The sequence below is a fragment of the Schistocerca cancellata genome, chromosome 3 (genome assembly GCF_023864275.1).
Source record: "Schistocerca cancellata isolate TAMUIC-IGC-003103 chromosome 3, iqSchCanc2.1, whole genome shotgun sequence".
NCBI lineage: Eukaryota > Metazoa > Arthropoda > Insecta > Orthoptera > Acrididae > Schistocerca > Schistocerca cancellata.
The window spans coordinates 296,317,503-296,335,095 of NC_064628.1; the positions used below are offsets into that span (position 1 = coordinate 296,317,503).

The 17,593-nt window shown below is 44.4% G+C and overlaps 1 protein-coding gene across 2 annotated transcripts in view; it reads right to left on the reverse strand.

Annotated features, from left to right (window-relative positions):
• The window catches only part of LOC126174996 (sodium-coupled monocarboxylate transporter 1), a 340,772-nt gene that overhangs the window by 286,835 nt on the left and 36,344 nt on the right, over window positions 1-17,593 (reverse strand). The window contains exon 1 of one of the 2 annotated variants that reach the window (XM_049921482.1): window positions 926-1,003. The exons of the other annotated variant lie outside the window; for it this stretch is intronic. The gene's annotated coding sequence lies outside the window, so the exon portion shown is untranslated. Of the gene's footprint in view, window positions 1-925; window positions 1,004-17,593 lie in introns of those variants that run through there. 2 annotated transcript variants of the gene reach the window in all.

The following is a 17,593-nucleotide window of genomic DNA, read 5'->3' on the forward strand; positions in this document are numbered from 1 at the left end:
AGTCGAAAAATACACTTCACACTGTGTTTCTGCAAAATACTACCAACCGTGTCGGTCTAAGGCAAAAAGGCCTTACACTTTAGTGCCACTTCGTTATTTCCATCACTCAGACGATTCACGGTTGATCGATAGCGAAACGAGCGTGTGATCTGTCTTTGACTATAACAATTCTGGCGAAAGATGACTTAGGGGTGGGCTACGCTGCTGACAGACTTTCAGGGTCTGAGATGACATTATCCTGAACGAACCGAGGTACAAGAGTACTTTTTCACACTGACCCGGGTCGTGACAACTACCAGCCCGAATATAAAAATCAATGTGTTGGCTTCCTACCACGGTTCGGTAGTTTTGTTACAGTACATAAATCACGTAGTAAGTGGCAGGATTGCTGGTTTCATCGGTAGGGAAAGAAAGGTAAATGATTATGTATGAAAGAAACTGGGATCCGACGACTTCTCTTTGTTTGTTTTGTCTTTTGTTTTGCACATAATTTGAACTGCACATCGCTCATTGTTAGCCCACTGCGTATTTTATATCCCTACAGAATATTAACTGCATTTTATACGCAATAAAAATTAGTTGATCGCGTAACTTCTGCGCATTTATTTAACCAAAGCAATTGCTTTTGATGTAAGTACAGTTTGCAAGCACAAACATAAGAAGTCTATACAATCATTGCTATTATTTTGCACTCGGCATAATGTTCATCACTACGATGAAAGACAAACGTTTTCTGTTATTCTTGACAGGTTCTTAAGTTAATTATGAATAACAGTAATATGTCTTGTGTAAGCTTGACGAAGCATTGAAGCAATGTTTGATATGTCTTCGTATAGCCATCATTGGTGAGTGTAAGAGTAAGTGGAAGTCGCGTGTACAACCAATGGCAGAGTACATAATTCGGATGTTATAGATGAGTACTGACCTGTCTGGCGACGACTCCTGGGAGGACCCCGCAAGTGATGACGTGAAAGAGCCGGAACTGGTCGAGAGGCCAAATCCTTGAAGGTAAAGAAGAAGAATAAAAAGAACTGAAATAAATGTAGAACATCTTAAGCAATTATTGGTACCTTTCAACTCATGAAGAAATAAATGTGTTAAAAAAAAAGACAGATTGTCTTAAACTTTTCGTCTGCCATGCATCAAACGTTCAATGTAACTGCTAGACAAGAATGTATGCACTTCACTCGTTAACGCTAACACAAAGGGTTTTATAGGAAAAATAGTGAGTAAAATAAAAGCAGAATGAGTCTTTCACTCTGTAGCAGAAGGTACGCTGTTTTGAAATTTGTACACAATTTAATACTGTTTGCTCGACTTGATAAGAACATCGCCCGCGAAAGGTCGGAGTCCAATTCCGAGTGTCGGTTCACTTCACACTCTTAATATCTGAATCAGGGCAAAAACTGAAGTATTTTAATGCACAAATGTCATGTTGTTTAAAATGGCTGTAGGTGCCGAATATTACTCCACTACGGTTGAATGAGTGCCGAGTAGCTATTGAGCGCCGTCCGTCTCCGTGGCGCAGCGGTAGCGTTACAGCCCACCGCGCAGGGGGCCCGGGTTGTGTGTTCTTCATCATCATTTTCATTATCATTGACACGCAAGTCGCCGGAGTGGTGTTAACTAAAGAGACTTGCAATACGGCGGCCGAACCCTGAGGGGGATATCCCGGCCAGTAAATGCCATACGATAATTTCATTTCATTGTGCGCCCTCCAGTGAATCAGAGCTAGGAGGTAACCGTCGCAGATTTAAGTTTAGCAATGAAATACGTTCTCCTAGAATTTATAAACATGTAGCCAAGTGCAGCCTTCACTGACAAGATAAACTACAGGCATACAAAGGTAGTAATCAATGAATCCAAAACTCAACAAAAATAAATATAAAAAAACCGCCCCAGAATTTTTAAGAGCTGAATTCATGTGAGGAAAATCCTAACGTATTACAGGGAGAGCTGAAGATATGAGGCAGCAATACAGGTAACAACAGCGGGTGCTTGCCGTTGCGAATGAACATGTACGTGCGTGTCCCGACGCGTACGAACCTCGATAGGGTTGCGGCGTTACAACTTCACGGATAGAGAACTGTCGCATAAGGTTAAAAGATAATCAGCTAAACCTGCTACATTTCCGTAAGATTCAGTGTGTGTATTAGACAATTTACGTGATGGGTATAGAAGGCGACTAGGACGTTTGGTTCCTTGTTTAGGCAGGCGTGTGTCCCGGTCAAGTGGTATAGCAGTAAAATTAGTTGTGTATTACGTCACAGATTCCCACCACTTGCACGATCTTTAATGCGTTAAAATAGTAGGTAAGTCCCACTAGAGTGCCAAAGGACATTTTGCTCTTCTCTTACAGACGGAACAATAACGTTTGCCGTATAGTGCATAGATAACGACACTCCGTAATCGTCTCTTTTTCTGTTTAAAAGTTAGTCTCGAACCGGCCTGTGAAGATGCGAGTGACGGCGAGCAGCAGGGGTCGTCTCGACAGACTGACGACGGAGGAGGGTAGCTGGTCCCAGTGGACGAAGACTATCAGTGCTTTTTGGTCAATAAGAATGATACTTACAGAATAAAAAATTGCTCCAGTTTCCAGGAACGAAACGATCGGTTTCGAAGCCTAAAGCCCGGTCCACACGCAACGATCTGTCTGCGCAGACATCGGCGCAGATGTCTGTACATGCAAAAGATCGCTGCAAATGTGGTGTGTTCACACGACACAAACCCCAATCTACTACTCGCCCGCCATCTGTCGGTGTAATGGCATCCGACCATCCTTGAGGGATGATGGTGTAGCATGCTTGGTTTTGAGTCTGCAGCGTCTGCTGTGGCTAAAAAGTCCCACTCGAGAGTGGCAGTCCCTACTGCAGTTTGGACATGTGAAATTTGAGGGACTTCGAACAGAAGCCGCTCTGTCTCTTCGCTTTGTCCTCTTCCTGATTTGTTCCTGTGTGCGTTCGTCCTCCGAGAGCTTGACGACGTTGCGCACAGTTACTCGCCACTTGACACGGTCATCTGCAATGCTTTCCCAGCGACTTGGATTGATTCTGGTCTTGGTCAGGTCTCTCTTGCAGACATCCTTGAAACGAAGATGCGGTCGTCCCACTGGCCTCACACCTTCCTGAAGTTCGCCGTACAGCAGCTGTTTCAGTATCAGTTCAGGATCCATGCGCCTGACATGTCCCAACCATCTTAGACGTCGATGACTCAGGAGTGCAAAGATGCTGGTTGTGCTTGCACGATGAAAGACTTCGGTGTTGGGTACTCTATCTCTCCAAGAGATCTGAAGGATCTTCCGGAGACAGCGGAGATGGAAGCTGTTGAGTCGAGATTCATGCCTAGAAAGAGTTGCCCATGTCTCACAGCTATAGAGAAGGGTGCTTATAACACAAGCGGTGTAGAAAAGAAATATCAGTGGCAAGCGCTACGCTCCCCGTAAACGTCAAAAATTTAATTTAGTTATTTTGAAATACAGAAATGGAGGAAGTTCTGTTGTGGTCTGTGTTCGCAACTTGTGTTGCAAAAAACATTCAGACCAACCGCAGGAAACAGAGAAAGCGTTCAAAATGGTGTAGACAGTGGCTGCTAAAGCGAAAGCAGTTTTCTCACGTACAATTACTGCGAGAGTTGTAGGGCGAGCCTGTTTTGTTTTACATTATCTCGTGTTCCATTTCCTGGCACATTGACACTCCGATTTCATCTTCAATTGTACTACTGCTTGGTCTTGGCGTTTCTTGATCACTAAGAAAGTCAAGCAGATCAAAATACCATAACGTTGGCTGGTACACTTGATCTACTCTTACAGCAAATCTTCTAGATTTCTGAACTTTGGATAACTCTTTTCGATAAACGGTTCACTGACAGACTTAATTTACTTGACTTGCCTTCATGAACTCATCCTTCAGGACAGCGTAAATACCTTCACATGTGTTGGGTATTATTTATTTTACTCAACTCTTGTTTCGATATTGCAGTTGAAAATTCGAAGTCCTTGTAGCTCCTTCCTATAGCTAGGAATCTTAATGTTACTGCCAGCCGTTCATGAGGAGAAATAGCCCTTCTCATACAAGTATTTTTTTCTCATAATATGAGGGGTTACAAGCTTTAAGACATAATTATAAGTTTCGACATCCATCAGCAAATGATTTCCCCAGTTCGCAACCATTTTTTTAAAACTATTATTACCGTTTCTGTGTTTGCCGAGGCGTCAACTGTCCGAAATTTTTCAATTACAGCATTGTATGCTGCTGTCTTTTTGTCTCGGTCAATATATTCTTTACTTTTAATCCTCCACGAACATGGGTGATTTCTATATATTTCAATGAATTCACTTACAAACTCTCTAGAACACTGACGAGTATCAGCCATTTTAATGCCCTGTGCGCACAAATACAAACACTAGACTGAGCAAACAGCTGTTTCGCGCCAGATTTGCGGCGATCTCCTGTCCACACGCTCCAACCTGTCTGCGCAGATGTGGTTTGAACCCACAGTTTTGAGAGGTTTCGCTCAAACCTCCAACTTCCAGGTTTGCACACACCTCAGGTTGGTGCAAATCTTCTGTCCACACGCAACGATCTGTCTGCGCAGATGTGATGTGCGCAGAGATTTGTGCAGACAGATCGTTGCGTGTGGACGGGCCTTAAGGCTTCATCTTCAGGTGCAACCAACTGCGAACCTGGGTGTCTGTTAGCGAACAAGTACAGTGTGGTTGGTCTGCAAAATGAAAGATAAAGTCGTGACAAGTGGTGTACTCACATAAGATGGGCGGGGGGAGGTCATGCCCATATCAAACAATGGGACTCGAAAAAAAAAGGCTATCATAGAGGGAGGAATGTGGACAGAAACGAACTCAATAATACTGCGTAGGACCAGGGTCCAAGACCGAGAGGGTGGCGCAGCGGTTAGCTCACTGGACTCTCATTCGGGAGGACGGCGGTTCAAACCCGCGTCCGGCCATCCTGATTTAGGTTTTGCGCGATTTCCCTAAATTGCTTCAGGCAATTGCTGGGATGGTTTCTTTGAAAGGGCACGGCCGACTTCTTTCCCAATCCTTCCCCAATCCGATGGGTCCGATTATCTCACTGTTTGGTCCTCTCCCCCAAATCAAACAACCAACCAAACAAACAACCAGCTACCACAGCGCCCTGGAAGTGACTAGTGCAGAAGGCAGCTTACCGCGGCGGAACCGACTGACGTAGGAGCCAATGAGTTGGGACCGTAGTATATACCTGCAAAAGAGCGGAAAACGGGACTGACTGGTTCCTTCGCTTGCATAAATGTGGTTCTCAAGGTCGATACAACATAGAACTACAAAGATAAGAATAAATGTAACAATACGTAAACATGAGTGTTCGACAAAACTGCCTAAAAGCCAACAATACAGATTGTGTCAGAGTAAAAAAGATATAAGATATAAATACAACTGAAACAGGGGGGCGTGGATGATATATAAAAATGTCTAAAATTGAGCAGTAAGACAATGAAAAACGAATGAGCTTTTTATTACGTGTTTCATGTGGTTTAAAATATCAGTGCTTTGTGTTTCAATTTTCTTGAAAATTGAAATGTTGTAAGTGATTTTCGTACCAGATGACGTCTTACGGCCGAAGCCGGTGGTACTAATAATGTCTAATTAATCCAGTTTAGTGTCCTGCGTTTTTTGAAACATGTACTGCTGAAAATTGCCTGAAGAAAACCCATGGATTTGGATTGAGGAGGGAGGCGATGTACGGTAGTCTGTTCAGTTGTATAAAGCCACTGTGCCAGGGTGACGTAGTGGTTAGCACATCTGCCTAGAGAGCAGGAGACCTGGGTTCGAATCCCGGCGTTGGTACAAATTTTCATTCGTCCCTTCAGTCTGAATATATACACGTCTTAATGAGTAGACGATGATAGCATTTTATATTGTTTAAATCGTCCAATAATTCTATGAAATACGGCACATCTTATTTTTTATTGCTCCTGGAAACAACAAAATGGTGGGAATTTGAGGAGATGGGACCTGGATAAACTGAAAGAACCACAGGTTGCAGAGAGCTTCAGGGAGAACATTAGGGAACGATTAACAAGACTAGGGGAAAGAAATACAGTAGAAGAAGAATGGGTAGCTTTGAGAGACGAAATAGCGAAGGTAGCAGAGGATCAAATGTGTAAAAAGACGAGGGCTAGTAGAAATCCTTGGGTAACAGAAGAGATATTGAATTTAATTGATTAAAGGAGAAAAATGCAGTAAATGAAGCAGGCAAAAAGTGTGGTGTCACCGCCAGACACCACACTTGCTAGGTGGTAGCGTTTAAATCGGCCGCGGTCCGCTAGTATACGACGGACCCGCGTGTCGCCACTGTCAGTAATTGCAGACCGAGCGCCACCACACGGCAGGTCTAGAGAGACGTACTAGTACTCGCCCCAGTTGTACGGACGACTTTGCTAGCGACTACACTGACGAAGCCTTTCTCTCATTTGCCGAGAGATAGTTAGAATAGCCTTCAGCTACATGGCTACGACCTAGCAAGGCGCCATTAACCATTTCTTGAGAGAGTCTCACTTGTATCATCAAGAACGCTGTATACAAATGATGGATTAAAGTTAAGTATTCCAGCAGCTACGTACTTTTCTTTATAGCATTCATTACGTATCCTGTTTCAGACCTAACGCCAGCCTGCGTGAGTTGACGCGTGCATTTCGGCCTCCTCTCTCAATTAGTGTGCGTTGTGTTGGCTAATCTGTCGACACAACAAAAAGGAATACAAACGTCTCAAAAATGAGATCGACAGGAAGTGCAAAATGGCTAAGCAGGCATGGCTAGAGGACAAATGCAAGGATGTAGAGGCTTATCACACTAGGGGTAAGATAGATACTGCCTACAGGAAAATTAAAGAGACCTTTGGAGAAAAGAGAACCACTTGTATGAATATCAAGAGCTCAGATGGAAACCCAGTTCTAAGCAAAGAAGGGAAAGCAGAAAGGTGGAAGGAGTATATAGAGGATGTATACAAGGGCGATGTTCTTGAGGACAATATTATGGAAATGGAAGAGAATGTAGATGAAGATGAAATAGGAGATATGATACTGCGTGAAGAGTTTGACAGAGCACTGAAAGACCTAAGTCGAAACAAGGCCTCAGGAGTAGACAGCATTCCATTAGAACTACTGACAGCCTTGGGAGATCCAGTGAGCAAGATGTATGAGACAGGCGAAATACCCTCAGACTTCAAGAAGAATATAATGATTCCAATCCCAAAGAAAGCAGGTGTCCAAAAAATGGTTCAAATGGCTCTGAGCACTATGGGACTTAACTACTGAGGTCATCAGTCCCCTAGAACTTAGAACTACGTAAACCTAACTAACCTAAGGACATCACACACATCCATACCCGAGGCAGGATTCTAACCTGTGACCGTAGCGGTCGCGCGGTTCCAGACTGTAGCGCCTAGAACCGCTCGGCCACAACGGCCGGCTGCGGATGTTGCATCTGAAATTAATGGCTACACTTTCTTGTGGAACTGACTGTGTATCCGGGACATATCGACGATGAGCATGTTACAGAAGTTATACTGTCGATCGCTTAAGAGATAACTGCTAACAATTTTCAGAAACTTCATAAAAATTCCAAAGAATGTGTCGTATGAAATTGTCAGTTCTTTGTGAAAATAAAGGCATATATTTCCAGTATGATTTCAGGTGTTTGCTGGCATTTTACAACGCTACGACAAGGAAATGTTTCAGGACACGTGATTTCTATGATTCAGACTTAATAACGTATCCACGCACACCGAATTCACTTACCCAATGCTGCACGCCAAGTACCACCCTGTCTAAAAAAGAATTTCTCTGGTTAAGTCTTCAGGGGTTAGGTATATGCGACGTTCTGGGCTATGGTCGCATTGGGCTTATAACTGCTCTCATAAATCAGTTGCTACAGACCAAAGATCAGAGGACCGCAGGAGAGCACCACATTTCCAGTAGAATAATGTCTAGTAAAGTTATAAGGTGTTCGACGCAGTTTAATGACAACCACTTTTCATTTTTGGGCATTTTCAAGGATTAAAATTCACAGCTGAAGGATATCAGTAATAAGATTCGCTGATAACATCTTTACCCTCAGTGAATGCGGAGAAGAATTATAGGACCTGTCGGATGGAATGAACAGGCTAGTGAGCACAGAATGTCGGTTGAGAGTAAACAGGAAAATGCCACAGGTAATGAGATGGAGCAGAAATGGGAACATCGTGAAACTTTGCATCAAAATTGTTGATCACGAAATAGACGAAGATCTACTACCTTAAAAGAAACATTACCCGTGACGGACGAGACAAGGGGGACACAAAAGGCAGCCTGCCATAGGCGAAGATTGCGTACATGACCATGAGTTATCTACTGGTATCCTTAATTTGAGGAAGAAATTTCTGAGAATGTAGGTTCAGAGCACAGCGTTGTACCGTAGCGAATCGTCTACGGTGGGAAAACCGGAACAGAGAAGAATAGAGGCATCTGAGATGTGGTGCTACAAACTAATGTTGAAAATTAGGTGGACTGTTAAGATAGAGAATAAACAGTTTCTCCGCAGAACCGGGAACAAAGAAACATACGGAAAACACCGACAAGAAGATGGGACACTATGATAAGACATCTATTACGTCATCTGGGAATAACGTCTGCGTTACTAGAGGGAACTGTAGAGGATAAAAACTGTAGGGGAAGATAAAAACTGTAGGGGGGACAGAGATCTGAATACACCCAACAAATAACTGAGGGCGTAGGTGCAAGTGCTACTTGGAAATGATGACGTTAGAACAGGAGAGGAATTAACGGCGAGCCGCATCAAATCAGTAGCAAGACTGACGACTCAAAAAAGGCATTTTCAAGTGTAATCTGTGTTCTTTCAAAGGTCAGACTACCTTGACGAGTGTTCTGCGCAGAGCGCTGGCGGCGGAAACAGACAAAACTGGGGAGATTACGTCCGCGCTAGCGTGTCGCCCTACAGTGTCGCCATATTACGTCACTCACCGCACCAGGCGCGCTCCTCGCGAAGCTCTCGTTCGAGCCGAATTTGCGAAAGCGAGTCACTGCATTAGCGGTAAGGTATTCCTCCGCCAAGGAGAAAACCGCAGCTGCCTAATCGCACCGATTTCGCTAAAAGTTTCGAAGTACACCTCACTGTTAGATCTTGTCCTAGTTTCTGAGACATACCTACTGTCCAGACAGTGAGCAGAACAACAATGAAGAGATGTATAGTGCCGCCGTTATAAGATAACTACGCCCAGCAACTTTTGTTTGCAAAGCGCGAGCGCGGAATCTTACAGTCATGGTTGGATGACAGACGGGAAACCTCCTACTATTGGTTAGTGCAGTGAATGCAAAGATTTTGGTTAAACCGTGACAGTTTAAATCATAAGTAACTGTCATCAGCCACTTTAGTTAATGCTACATATTTCGTAGGGTCGCACTTAGATCACCTAGTGGATTTTCACTGATCATCCGGAACGTTGTGACCACGACCTGTCCAGGCGACAGCAGATTCACCTGCCGAGGAATAACAGCCAATTAGATACATACAATGCATGTAGTATCAGTGAATGTGGTGTTCGTGTGTAGGACGGGGTACGCGCGATCTATCTGAGTTTGACCTAGGGCAGATTGTGATGGCTCGGAGGCAAGGCACGAGCATTTCGGAGACTGCAAGACTTGTCGGATGTTCGAGGAGTTCTGTGGTGAGTCTCTACAACACATGGAAAAACAGAGGTAAAACCACGTCCAGGCGTCGTGGGGTTGGGCGTCCACCCTCATTACAGATATCGGACGTCGTAGGCTGGGCAGTCTTGTAAAACAGGACAGGCGGCGAACTGAGAAGGAACTGACGTCAGACATCAATGCAGAGCAGAGTAAAAATGTGTCTGAAGACACAGTGCACCGAACACTCCTAACGACGGGGCCACCGCAGCCGACGATCCCTGCATGCGCCAATGTTAACACCACGACATCGACAACTACGACTGAAATGGGAATCCGTCGTCTTCCAGGCAAACAGCTACTTGACACCTGTATTGCAGAACGGAGACGAGCTGGCTCCATTAGACACTGCGTAACATTCATGTAGACATCCATGGGTCTAGTGGAGCTCGTCCGAGGCACCATGATGGCCAAGAAGTGTTCTACGCTGGCTTCAGACCTCTTACACCCCTTCATGATCATCAGATTTCGAGACAGTAGCGACATTTTACCAACAAGATAGTGCGCCATGTCACAAGGCCGGGAGTGTGATGGAGTGGGAACAGATTGGCTAGTTCCAACTGGTGTGCTGGCCGCCCAACTCGCCAGATATGAACCCAATGGAATGCATCAGGGATGTGATTGAACGTGGCGTCAGAGATCATCGCGCCATCCCCGGAACTTACGGAAATTACGTGACTTGTGTGTGCACATGTGGTGCCAACTCCCTCCAGCCACCTGCTATGGCCTCACTGCTTCCCTGTCACAACGCGTCGCCGCTGTTATCTGCGTCAGCGTTGGACATACCGCCTATTCGGCAGTTGGTCATGATGTTCTGGCCGATCAGTGTACTGAACATTTATGTCACCACAGCCTTTCTGCCTCCTGACTCACTTTGTTACTTTCGAGGGCTGCTTCTCTCTTCTTGTCTACAGGGAGCAACCTGGTGATTTCGTTGTATATTATTTCATCGATTTTGGTAAAGGTTGCTAATTCCTTTTTTCATTTTAATGTCAAGGGTGATGGTCGAAACCGGTGTTAGACTGGCGACGAGTTCCTCCAGGTTTTCCCAGTTGAATGGGAGTTGAAGGCAGTGTTTTAAGCATTTGGTGAATGGTGACCCCACAAAGATAACACTCGAAAACGCACGAAAACAGTACGTCGAAAACGAACACAGATAAGTTTACAAGGAGAAGAAAATGACTTGCACTTAATAGTACGAAGTACAGAGACAACTGATAACGTTGCTGCAGGGAAGACGGAAGAATAATTAAGATTTGTCACGCCTTCCGCTATTCCCATGCCTCGCTCAGACTCTGATGGTGAAGTTACTGGAGCAGCATCTTGGACTGAAAATGGGTGAGATAGGAAATCTAAGTGGATCCATCCCAGCATTTGCCCGGAGCGGTTTATAAAAAGCACAGAATGTCTAAATCTGGATGGCCGAACAGAGATCTGTCCTCCCGAACGCCAGTCCATCATCTTAGGTAGTTCACGCAGCAACTCACTCGTTGAAGATGTTAGTTCACTGATCAATATATAAATTAATTGCAAAATAAGTAAAAAAGGGCACCAGTTCCACAACAAACTGAATGAAAGCTACGAACACAGTAGTAAAGAATCAAATATCATCAAACAACAGTTACTCTTAAAAAGTGAAAGTAGTTTGAAACAATAAACGTTTTCAACACCGAGGCAGTCCTCGATTCAGAGGAAGTACTACTCAGTGGAAGGCTTAATGCCCATAATTCAGTCACCACCCAAAACAAAGGAGCTCTATGCCAAGGCAATGCACATGTGAATCATCGTCTTCAAGTCAAGCAAAATAACAATAGCAGCATGCCACGAAATCATAGGAATAATAAACGAAATCAACAAGCTATTTCTTGTACGCACTTTCATACATGACGTAGAGAACGGAAGGGCAACAGAGCTGTGTTTACGCTCGTTTTAAACGGATTCTCCGAAAATTTTAGTGTGAACTTAAAATTAACTGGTTACAGATACGACAATTTGGCCTATATGGTTATGTTCAGTTAACTAATATTAGTTCCCACGATTAGAGTGGAAATAAGCTGCCGAAAATGCATACCGTTACAATGACATTTAGCTGTAACCATCTTATGGTGACATCAAAAATTATGAAAGTGGATCTCATTTACACGTCGTCGCGTCTTTTCCACGCGGCTGGAAACTACACTCCTGGAAATTGAAATAAAAACACCGTGAATTCATTGTCCCAGGAAGGGGAAACTTTATTGACACATTCCTGGGGTCAGATACATCACATGATCACACTGACAGAACCACAGGCACATAGACACAGGCAACAGAGCATGCACAATGTCGGCACTAGTACAGTGTATATCCACCTTTCGCAGCAATGCAGGCTGCTATTCTCCCATGGAGACGATCGTAGAGATGCTGGATGTATTCCTGTGGAACGGCTTGCCATACCATTTCCACCTGGCTCCTCAGTTGGACCAGCGTTCGTGCTGGACGTGCAAACCGCGTGAGACGACGCTTCATCCAGTCCCAAACATGCTCAATGGGGGACAGATCCGGAGATCTTGCTGGCCAGGGTAGTTGACTTACACCTTCTAGAGCACGTTGGGTGGCACGGGATACATGCGGACGTGCATTGTCCTGTCGGAACAGCAAGTTCCCTTGCCGGTATAGGAATGGTAGAACGATGGGTTCGATGACGGTTTGGATGTACCGTGCACTATTCAGTGTCCCCTCGACGATCACCAGTGGCGTACGGCCAGTGTAGGAGATCGCTCCCCACACCATGATGCCGGGTGTTGGCCCTGTGTGCCTCGGTCGTATGCAGTCCTGATTGTGGCGCTCACCTGCACGGCGCCAAACACGCATACGACCATCATTGGCACCAAGGCAGAAGCGACTCTCATCGCTGAAGACGACACGTCTCCATTCGTCCCTCCATTCACGCCTGTCGCGACACCACTGGAGGCGGGCTGCACGATGTTGGGGCGTGAGCGGAAGACGGCCTAACGGTGTGCGGGAACGTAGCCCAGCTTCATGGAGACGGTTGCGAATGGTCCTCGCCGATACCCCAGGAGCAACAGTGTCCCTAATTTGCTGGGAAGTGGCGGTGCGGTCCCCTACGGCACTGCGTAGGATCCTACGGTCTTGGCGTGCATCCGTGCGTCGCTGCGGTCCGGTCCCAGGTCGACGGGCACGTGCACCTTCCGCCGACCACTGACGACAACATCGATGTACTGTGGAGACCTCACGCCCCACGTGTTGAGCAATTCGGCGGTACGTCCACCCGGCCTCCCGCATGCCCTCTATACGCCCTCGCTCAAAGTCCGTCAACTGCACATACGGTTCACGTCCACGCTGTCGCGGCATGCTACCAGTGTTAAAGACTGCGATGGAGCTCCGTATGCCACGGCAAACTGGCTGACACTGACGGCGGCGGTGCACAAATGCTGCGCAGCTAGCGCCATTCGACGGCCCACACCGCGGTTCCTGGTGTGTCCGCTGTGCCGTGCGTGAGATCATTGCTTGTACAGCCCTCTCGCAGTGTCCGGAGCAAGTATGGTGGGTCTGACACACCGGTGTCAATGTGTTCTTTTTTCCATTTCCAGGAGTGTATTTTTGTGTTTTTTACCCTTGGCTCAACAGCTATGCTAAGCAGGCTGTCCATTTAATTTAGCATATTATTGTCCATACGAATTATTTTCAGCTGTAACGATAGTGTCGTATTCGATATTGGAACTATTGTGAAATGCTCATTTTACTAGTATGGGAATGATAAGGCATCTATGATTCTGCTATTATCGTTGCGTAAAACCGGCTTCGAGACCACGCATGTCGATGTCAACTGTCGCTGTTGCAGAACAATGAATAATCACGAACTATATTTTCACCTTATTTTTTATTCAACGTCAGCAATAAAGCCTTTAGAGATAGAACACTAGCTAAGTTTCACACGAAGGAGAAAACGTAACAGTAGGATATAAGACTAAGTTATCTAAGGGGTTATCGCTACATTTGATTAGCAGCATGGCCGCCTCAAGGGTTTCCTACGCGTATAAATGCGAAAAAATGAGCTACAAGTGACAACATAAAATGCAGCTGTAACGTTCAGAATGCCATCGACAAAGAGTAGTACTGCGGAAGATATAAACGTTTTATGCCAATTGACGTTGAGCGAAAGCCAGAATTTCAAGTAATATTAGTTTTCTGCATTGCCTTTCCCTATGTAAAACATCTATTTGAAGTTATGAGAATGACATTCATTCAGAGCACGTTTTGCAAAGATGGAACCTTCTATTTTCAGTCACCAACTCATTTCTTGTTCAGTCAGTCTAGTAGTTATAGGCCCTACGTTACTGACCTACATATGAACCATGGACCTTGCCGTTGGTGGGGAGGCTTGCGTGCCTCAGCGATACAGATGGCCGTACCGTAGGTGCAACCACAACGGAGAGGTATCTGTTGAGAGGCCAGACAAACATGTGGTTCCTGAAGAGGGGCAGCAGCCTTTTCAGTAGTTGCAGGGGCAACAGTCTGGATGATTGACTGATCTGGCCTTGTAACATTAACCAAAACGGCCTTGCTGTGCTGGTACTGCGAACGGCTGAAAGCAAGGGGAAACTACAGCCGTAATTTTTCCCGAGGACATGCAGCTCTACTGTATGATTAAATGATGATGGCGTCCTCTTGGGTAAAATATTCCGGAGGTAAAATAGTCCCCCATTCGGATCTCCGGGCGGGGACTACTCAAGAGGACGTCGTTATCAGGAGAAGGAAAACTGGCGTTCTACGGATCGGAGCGTAAAATGTCAGATCCCTTAATCGGGCAGGTAGGTTAGAAAATTTAAAAAGGGAGATGGATAGGTTAAAGTTAGATATAGTGGGAATTAGTGAAGTTCGGTGGCAGGAGGAACAAGACTTTTGGTCAGGTGATTACAGGGTTATAAGTACAAAATCAAATAGGGGTAATGCAGGAGTAGGTTTAATAATGAATAAAAAATAGGAGTGCGGGTTAGCTACTACAAACAGCATAATGAACGCATTATTGTGGCCAAGATAGACACAAAGCCCATGCCTACTACAGTAGTACAAGTTTATATGCCAACTAGCTCTGCAGATGATGAAGAAATAGATGAAATGTATGACGAGATAAAAGAAATTATTCAGGTAGTGAAGGGAGACGAAAATTTAATAGTGATGGGTGACTGGAATTCGTCAGTAGGAAAAGGGAGAGAAGGAAACATAGTTGGTGAATATGGATTGGGGGGAAGGAATGAAAGAGGAAGCCGCCTTGTAGAATTTTGCACAGAGCATAACTTAATCATAGCTAACACTTGGTTCAAAAATCATAAAAGGAGGCTGTATACATGGAAGAAGCCTGGAGATACTGACAGGTTTCAGATAGATTATATAATGGTAAGACAGAGATTTAGGAACCAGGTTTTAAATTGTAAGACATTTCCTGGGGCAGATGTAGATTCTGACCACAATCTATTGGTTATGAACTGCAGATTGAAACTGAAGAAACTGCAAAAAGGTGGGAATTTAAGGAGATGGGACCTGGATAAACTGAAAGAACCAGAGGTTGTAGAGAGTTTCAGGGAGAGCATTAGGGAACAATTGACAGGAATGGGGGAAAGAAATACAGTAGAAGAAGAATGGGTAGCTCTGAGGGATGAAGTGGTGAAGGCAGCAGACGATCAAGCAGGTAAAAAGACGCGGGCTAATAGAAATCCTTGGGTAACAGAAGAAATATTGAATTTAATTGATGAAAGGAGAAAATATAAAAATGCAGTAAATGACGCAGGCAAAAAGGAATATAAATGTCTCAAAAATGAAATCGACAGGAAGTGCAAAATGGCTAAGCAGGGATAGCTAGAGGACAAATGTAAGGATGTAGAGGCTTGTCTCAGTAGGGGTAAGATAGATACTGCCTACAGGAAAATTAAAGAGACCTTTGGAGAGAAGAGAACCACTTGTATGAATATCAAGAGCTCAGATGGCAACCCAGTTCTAAGCAAAGAAGGGAAAGCAGAAAGGTGGAAGGAGTATATAGAGGATTTATACAAGGGCGATGTACTTGAGGGCAATATTATGGAAATGGAAGAGGATGTAGATGAAGATGAAATGGGAGATAAGATACTGCGTGAAGAGTTTGACAGAGCACTGAAAGATCTGAGTCAAAACAAGGCCCCGGGAGTAGACAACATTCCATTAGAACTACTGATGGCCTCAGGAGAGCCAGTCATGACAAAACTCTACCATCTGGTGAGCACGATGCATGAGACAGGCGAAATACCCTCAGACTTTAAGAAGAATATAATAATTCCAATCCCAAAGAAAGCAGGTGTTGACAGATGTGAAAGTTACCGAACTATCAGTTTAATAAGTCACAGCTGCAAAATACTAACGCGAATTCTTTACAGACGAATGGAAGAACTGGTAGAAGCCGACCTCGGGGAAGATCAGTTTGGATTCCGTAGAAATGTTGGAACACGTGAGGCAATACTGACCTTACGACTTATCTTGGAAGAAAGATTAAGAAAAGGCAGACCTACGTTTCTAGCATTTGTAGACTTAGAGAAAGCTTTTGACAATGTTGACTGGAATACTCTCTTTCAAATTCTGAAGGTGGCAGGGGTAAAATACAGGGAGCGAAAGGCTATTTACAATTTGTACAGAAACCAGATGGCAGTTATAAGAGTCGAGGGGCATGAAAGGGAAGCAGTGGTTGGGAAAGGAGTGAGACAGGGTTGTAGCCTCTCCCCGATGTTATTCAATCTGTATATTGAGCAAGCAGTAAAGGAAACAAAAGAAAAATTCGGAGTAGGTATTAAAATTCATGGAGAAGAAGTAAAAACTTTGAGGTTCCCCGATGACATTGTAAATCTGTCAGAGACAGCAAAGGACTTGGAAGAGCAGTTGAACGGAATGGACAGTGTCTTGAAAGGAGGATATAAGATGAACATCAACAAAAGCAAAACAAGGATAATGGAATGTAGTCAAATTAAGTCGGGTGATGCTGAGGGAATTAGATTAGGAAATGAGACACTTAAAGTAGTAAAGGAGTTTTGCTATTTAGGGAGTAAAATAACCGATGATGGTCGAAGTAGAGAGGATATAAAATGTAGACTGGCAATGGCAACGAAAGCATTTCTCAAGAAGAGAAATTTGTTAACATCGAATATAGATTTAGGTGTCAGGAAGTCGTTTCTGAAAGTATTTGTATGGAGTGTAGCCATGTATGGAAGTGAGACATGGACGATAACTAGTTTGGACAAGAAGAGAATAGAAGCTTTCGAAATGTGGTGCTACAGAAGAATGCTGAAGATAAGGTGGGTAGATCACGTAACTAATGAGGAGGTATTGAATAGGATTGGGGAGAAGAGAAGTTTGTGGCACAACTTGACTAGAAGAAGGGATCGGTTGGTAGGACATGTTCTGAGGCATCGAGGGATCACAAATTTAGCATTGGAGGGCAGCGTGGAGGGTAAAAATCGTAGAGGGAGACCAAGAGATCAATACACTAAGCAGATTCAGAAGGATGTAGGTTGCAGTAGGTACTGTGAGATGAAGAAGCTTGCACAGGATAGAGTAGCATGGAGAGCTGCATCAAACCAGTCTCAGGACTGAAGACCACAACAACAACATAGTTTGCGACAGAAATTGTAGGAAATTCTCTAAATTATGTGTTATATGACCATATTAAATTTACTACAAATGACCTTACAGGTCACGCAACCACTCCTAAAAAACTTGTACATGATGTGAAGGGGCAATCAAACAGTTTCAGATCAGTGACGGTAAAATATTCTCTATTAAAGCTGAGTGAAAGTTCAAGTCCGCAATAGCTGATTACTGTGTTCTCACCGTA